The sequence below is a fragment of the Colius striatus genome, chromosome 11 (assembly GCF_028858725.1).
Source record: "Colius striatus isolate bColStr4 chromosome 11, bColStr4.1.hap1, whole genome shotgun sequence".
NCBI lineage: Eukaryota > Metazoa > Chordata > Aves > Coliiformes > Coliidae > Colius > Colius striatus.
This window is the reverse complement of record NC_084769.1, coordinates 29,121,233-29,128,659: the sequence shown is the minus strand read 5'-3', so window position 1 is coordinate 29,128,659 and position 7,427 is coordinate 29,121,233.

Here is a 7,427-nt window from a genome sequence, read left to right as displayed (position 1 = left end):
CATGTGGGCACCAGAGGTACCAGAAATACAGGTCACTTCCTTTCTTAATCCTTGAGAAACAAAAGGTTTCAAAGTGTAATAATGCCAGAACAATTTATTACTGCAGACAAGCTAAAGTGGCACAGCAAAGCTATGTGTATGCATACATGTGCCAGCTACTGCTTGAAGTGAGACATCACCAAAAGCAGTTCACACTTCCAGTTAAGATTTAGTTGCACCAACTACGGTATCACAGTATATCACATAAATATTAAGAAAACCATAGGAAAGCACTGACTTGCAGCACAAAATATTTATTTGTTGTAAGGAACTAATTGTTCCTACTTGTACCTTAAAGGGTGCCTGAACAAGAACCAAAATCAAAAGAAATCTCATCTCTGATTAAATTGAGTTTCAATCCAAACCCTCTTCCCATAACAAATGCATACACAAAGCTTATATCATAGGGCTGAAAAACAAAGAATTTAGTCACAGAAACTTGAATATTGTTTATTTTTACTCATGAGCTTCTACTGCATGGAGAGCTTCGAGTGCAAAAAATTTTCTTAAATGAAGAAATTGGTAATGAATTATGCTTCAACTGGTAGAGGTTGATGGATTGAAGCATTAATCAGTAGGTGAACATGCCCAAAGGTAAAAAGTAAATTAACTGTGCAATCCAAAGGACAATCTGACAATCTGTAGGCCAAAGGTAATTCAAGGCCCTTCCCACTGGACAGTGTTTTCCTGCCTTTTTTTTTTCTTTGTTTGATTTATTTTAGCCCCATCTCAAAATTTATGTTGCTCCTCAAGTCAAATAATCAATGAGACTTCCATTTACCAAAGAAATTCTGCTGAGTACAAAATGTCTCAAAATGCCTCTTTTTCCTCATTCTGCTTATAGATAAAATTACTTTTCTTATAGAAGAGAAAACTGCTTGTAAACACCAACAACCATTCATTGATTCACTGACTGTTTAAGCACTAAAACAGTCTTCCACAGCATTATACCATCTACAGTTTTTATGGAGGAAATAGCAATAGCTGAATGGATATAGAAAAGGAGCATCACTAATTTTAAAAATCCATTCCTAGAATGAAAGCAACACAGAGTTCATCTCTTTTGCATTACCTTATAACCACAAGAAACCCATATAATTTTATTTCTGCTTCTGTTTTACGAAAGCTAAAGAATTGCCCTATTTTCTTGACAGTAATTGTTTTAAACTTGATTTTCCCACTCTAGGCTGCAGTGCAGTGCCCAGATCAGTGTAAAATATTTACCATCCAGGAGCTACCACACTTGAAACTTCTCTCTGGTTTCCAAGCGTGAATACCAACTAAGTGTTTCAGACTTTTCACATGACCTTGTATTCACTGTGGTCCTAGCATCAGAAGTACAGTAACCCTAAATCTATATTAATTGCATTTTTTTAGGGCTTCCTTTTAGAGAGGCAAATTTCTGGGCAGAGCTCATATGGTGCCTCCTCTTTGCTGCTGGGATATAGGGAAAGGTGTTGTGTATTTAGTAATTCCTAGTGGCAAAGCAGCCCTTACAGATGTGGCCATATGGCAAAAGCCCTCAGTCTAGGCTTAGATAAGTACATTCATATATTTAAAGTGACATTTAAATGCTAATTTCTGGTCCCACACCTATGTGTGAATGCACGAAGTTGCAGAACCAAAACTAGAATTTGCATGGGAAGGACTGATGTGCTTATCCAGTCAGTGTATAAAATATTGCTTGGCTTACAGGAGCTGTCATGCAGTTGAACTGCAAAGCTCAAGTTTAAAGTATTCATGATCATCACAGCAATCTTCCCCTTCCCCTCTCTCCAAGAAAGCAATGAAGGAATAGTCTTATATTTTCAGATGTAACTGTTTTACAAAGGGAACATCTTTTGTTGGGCTGCCAAGCCTGAGTCATCTCTACAGACTCAGTTCTAGAGGAAGCATGAACACAAGCTGACAGCTGATCACAAGCTATCTTCTAACTTCCATAAAGATCCTATGGGTTTTAAAGCAACCTAGTAAAATCAAGACACAGTAATCTTTTCTTTACAGTAGCAAACATTAATAAAATTCTCTGTTGCTGTAGTTATGAAGAGAGAAGACTTTTTTATTCATAAATCTAGGTCATCGAGGGAGTAACATGCTTACACAGCAGGGGAACACTCCCTAAGCATGCAGATAGCTTATTTCCCAGCTTGCTACTGTGGCTTGGACTGTCCTGTTTGCCTCTCAGCTGCTCTCACTACAGTTCTGGTGTTGGACCTTGCAGGGCCCCAGCAGCAGCAATGCAGGTCAGGACCGATGACCTTGAGAACTTCTCCACCAGCATCACCACGAGTGGAAATGGGACCTTCTAGTGTTAAGTGAAAAGTGTCATCCCAAAAGCTTTAGCAGCTGGTGTGTTAGAGTATTGCAATGAAAATAGCAGGTGATAACAACTTGTTCTAAAAAGCACAGATGTTGGGTAAATAATAATCCTCCCTTTGGGTTTTTTTTCTGGTTGATGCTACTATATCAGCCAGAATGGGCCAGTATTGTTCTCGTAACCTATGGGAAGGGAGATTCTCTCAGCTAACTTACAGCCACAAAGAAGCTTGGAGCAGCTCATAACTACTGTCTCTCCAGAGGATCAGTCACCATGTGGCATTCACTCTGTGGGACAGTCTTTGGCAGGGATGGGTTTGGGGTTTTTTTGTGAGAGTTGTCTTGGCAGAGTAGGTCCACAAAGTGGTAAAAGCCACAAAGAGTGCACCAGAAAAAGTGCTAAGCATCATGCCCAAGACCTACAGGATTTGGGCTGGATGGCCTTTGCTAGAAATACAAAGACAAGGAGGACCTCAGATGACTGGCTCCCTCCCAACAGCCTAGGAAGCTCTACACCACACGTAGGTATGTGGGTCAAACACCGAGTCCCTTCTTCATCCCTACTGACATCTCCAGGTTCTTCTTTGGAGGAAATATCACTGTTGATTGAAGACACTGGTCAGCATCTCTCCAAATTCCCCAGCTTCCTGCTCCAGACAGATTAGGCAGGAGCAGACTTGCAGCCAGATGACCTTTCACACTCACTGTCATGGTGAGTGGCAGGGCTGAGGCAGAAGAGGACCACAGCAACTGGATAAGAGCAGCCAGGTCTCTGCAGGTGCAAGGACAAGTACTATATCCTTTTGTCTTTCCCATCCTTTGGCTTCCTGTCATGTCACTGTTGGAACTGAGGCAGCTGTGAATGAGGACTTTGGGTCAGTATTAGGGGTGCCTCCCCTCTTTGAACACCTTTGGCAGTGCAAGAGGTCTCTGAGATGCTTTCATGGTGTCTCTGGTTTCATTCTCTTGGGTCAGACAAGTGGTGTTTTTCCTGGTATCTTTCTGGCTCCTCTGCTGCAATGCTACATTGTCACTTCAATGGAGTGGTAAATAATGAGAAACACCAAAGCTCACCCAGTGACCCTCGTACCATGTCTTTCACAAGTCTCAGATGACTGTGTTAGGAAGAGACACAGAGAGATCTTTGTTGCCCCCCCTGAAAAATTACTCTGTTTTGAGGGAAACTGGAATCTCTTCCCACTTATCCTGCCAAACCTGACCTCTGGCCAGCACAAATTCCTGGTGGAATCTGAATTAGGCTGACAGCAAGCCCCGTTACTTTTCCAAATGACATTTGGAGATAGTAGAGATTTTTACAGTAAAGATGTCCTCAAGGAATTTACATGGAGATCTATTACCTTCTTCAGCAGTCATTTCTGCCCCAATATGAAAGGCAGCTGAATATTTAGAAGGATCTTTACTGAAGGCACACAGTAATTAGCACACCTTGTGCCAGGCAGGACTCTCCCCAACCACCTGCTGAATATGCCTTGCTAATATCAGAAGAGCATTTAGCTGTATAAACTGCACAGAGCATATAACCATGTACAATTTTTGAAATTTAGTAATTTTCCATTTAAAACAAAATCTCCTTTTTGCACTATGCAAAACCAGAAGTAGAAATGCACCACAGCATTGCAAGACATGGAGAGTAATGTTATTGAATCATAAATTTTAACTTTGGGCACACTGACACTAGGAGAAAAATTGGCCATGTAAGTTTTCAGATAAACATGACATCATGTAGGTGCTTTCATGACATCTGTAGGTGCTCAGCAAGTAAGTGATTAGCCAATAAAAAGGAAAATTGAAGTAGGCATGTGAGATTTAAGAGAGACTTTAAAATTTATTTGGAGAAACTAATGCTGTAGGGCCTGGGAGGATGAGACACTCATGTACTCTCAACTGTCATTTCTGACACCATCTTTCACCTAAGTATTTTCTGTTACAACAGCTAAGTTGTACTCTGCAGAAAGACAATTCAGTCTTCCGGTGGATCTTTATATATTTTTGCATTGTTTCATTGCAGTTTGGAGAAAAACAGATTTGTTTTGTTTTCAGTTGCTTACCAAGGAGGAATGGAGCTCCAGCTCTGGAAAAGCCTATGCCCCAGCTTTGCAGAGGCTGAGCTGCTTAGAAGTTGGCAGATATCATTAGAGAGATTTCTCCATGCCTGACCCCATTCCACTTGCCCAGGACTTGGAATTGTTGGGTAGCAGGTATATTAGTATACTCCAGGCAAATCACAGAAGAGCTTAGGAGCAAGAACTTTCAAATACTTAAATTGACAGCAATCCACCAGCTATATTCCTACAGATGGCCCTTCCTCCTGACAGGCTTTCAAAGAAAATAGGACCTCAGTGCTTCTCTATCTACAGCCTCTGACACAAATATTAGAAGAAACAGAAGAGAGAGAAGATGACATATAGCCTACTGCCAATCTGTGTCTTATGTCAAGGCAGCAAAAGCTTAACAGTAAATTAAATCTTAAAAGTCATCTTTCCCCTTGCTTCAATATTCATAGCCTAGTAACAATCCTGAAATACAATAAAAACTTTCCAAGAGCTGCTGAGCAGCCTCAGCATCCACTGATATCAGAACCAGAACATAAAATACACTGTAAGGGCCAAACCTGAATGGAGTTTTATGCCTAAAAATATTTTTTTCCATCTCTCATTTTTCTAAGTCCTTTAAAATCCACACCTCTGTTATGCTTCTTGAGCCTTGTCGCAAGTACAAGCCTTCACGATGGCACATTTTAAAAATAACCTGTGAGTGAGATCCTGTTCTCCTTTCTATAAAAACTCCTCTACTGGTGATAAAAACTGGTTAATAATTTAACAAAGTAATCTGAGTGTTCTAAAAGTGGCACAGAGCTGTTTATGTTTAAAGAAAATGTTTAGTTATAGGAGATTAATCTCCAAGAGAGGACTATTACTTAATAAAGAAAACACTTCCAAAAACATTTCCATGGACTCCTAACATCATCCAACCTATGGGTAACTATAGGCTATTTGTTCTTTGTGCTGTCTCTTCTCAGGTTTAGAGAATGGCTCCACTGAGAAAAGGCTGGCTATTTACAGACTAAAATACCACTCCACAGGAAGTCAATGTAGTTTGGCCCCTACAATCAAGATCGAAACTTCACCACTTCATTCAGGCCCCAAAAAAGTCATAACAAAAGTCAGGCCACTGACATACAGTCTGTTAGCCTGAAAATCAGAAAGAATTGGAAGATTTGTATCAATTTTGTGGATTCTGGAAGAAAGCTTATCCCCATATTATCAAGGATTACTATGTTAAATGCCATTTTTTTATTGATGTTCCTTTCAGGTTACCTAAGGCTTGATTCTCATAAATATCCAGCAAAGTGTTGTACCAGCATCCAGACCATTAAAACTGCTAAACATTAGTCAGTGTGCATCTGGATTTGAAACTGAAAAAGGTAGGTTTAAGCTCTTTCTCTTAAGCATCTTACCTTACTTTTCGAGCTTTTAAAATGAACATAATACCAGTTTATCATTAAGAAATATTTTCCAGAATAAAATTTCATTGGAAATGATGGAAAATGGAAAAAAATAAATATGTATTTTATTTGGTTAGTGCACTCATCCTTCACATTTCATCTTGCAAGTAAATGTATAAAAAGATCTTAAAATGTTCTACAACTAAAATCTATATTCCAAAATTTTAATAATTTGTCAGAGTTCTTTTTGTTTTGTTCAATATATTCTTTTTATTCTTCAGACAAGTTAAACTGTATAACCAGATCTATGAATATGGAATACTGAGCTGCTGGATAGCTAAAAGTGAAGCCTGAAAGAAAAAATTACAGTTCCAAGGCATTTTCTAATTTGATTTATAAATAGATGGCTTTGACATACCACTCACAGAAACAAAGTTATAGTTAGCTTTCCTGAGGCAGCTGTGCAGCTGGGAGAAGACATACCCTGGCAGCCTCGCTGCACAGTTGCCCATGTAGTGATATGTGCTATCAAAACACCAGTTAAGAACATAGGAAGAATTAGCATTTTGGTTTGAGGCATAGTGATAGGAAGTGGTCTTTGATTCTGTTATGCGAAATGTCACACACTGAAGAAAAGCAAGCTAAATAGATTCTAAATTGGAAGCAGTAGGTAAGACACTCCAATGCAACTAACCTTCTTCAGTGTTTTGGTTGACTAACATGAAAACTACTGTTTCCTACCTGCATGTGTTTCTTCTTGCTCAGAAAATTTAAGGGGTAATAGGATGAAGCTGGAATACAAAATATTTAAACATAAGAAAAAAACCTATTTCACTGTGAGGGTGAGGATGCCCTGGCACAGGCTGCCCAGGGAGGATGTGCAGTCTCCTTCCTTGGAGGTCTTCAAGACCCGCCTGGACGTGTTCCTATATGACCTGATCTAGGTGGACCTGCTTCTGCAGGGGGGTTGGACTAGATGATCTCTAAAGGTCCCTTCCAACCCCTACCATTCTATGATTCTATGATTCCCCATTGGCAACTGTATAGCAAATTGTATACACAGTTTTAAGTCTAATGAACAGAACAGATATTCTTGGAATATGAATAGTAGAATATATACCCCATGGAACGGCACATCCTGTTAGGGGCATGATCCAGGCTCATTTCTGTCATTTTTGCATTGACATCAGATGATTTCTGCCCAACCACACAGATTAATGCTGTACCTGCAGCATTTTGGCTCTGAATCAGCATAAAATGTTAAATATTTCAGCTGAAGCTCAAGGTCCCCTTGAACTGAGAGAAGCTTCCTGGTTATCTCTTGTATGATTTGGGCTCTAATTTGCTGGATTCATGCCCTTGCTTGAGTGGAAAAGATATGGCAATTCTAAAGGGTTTTTTCTATTTATTGAATTAATGTATTCAAACTGCAAATTTGGGATCCACATCCTAACTTTCCAAAATCTCAGTTACTTCAACAAAATAATTTGCTCCAGATCCATCTTTCAATGAAACACTTTCTAGCTGACAAGCCCAGAGTATACACAAATATGAATGGATAAAACCTTGATAGCACACAGTAAATGCCATAAAGGCCTCTCATGCT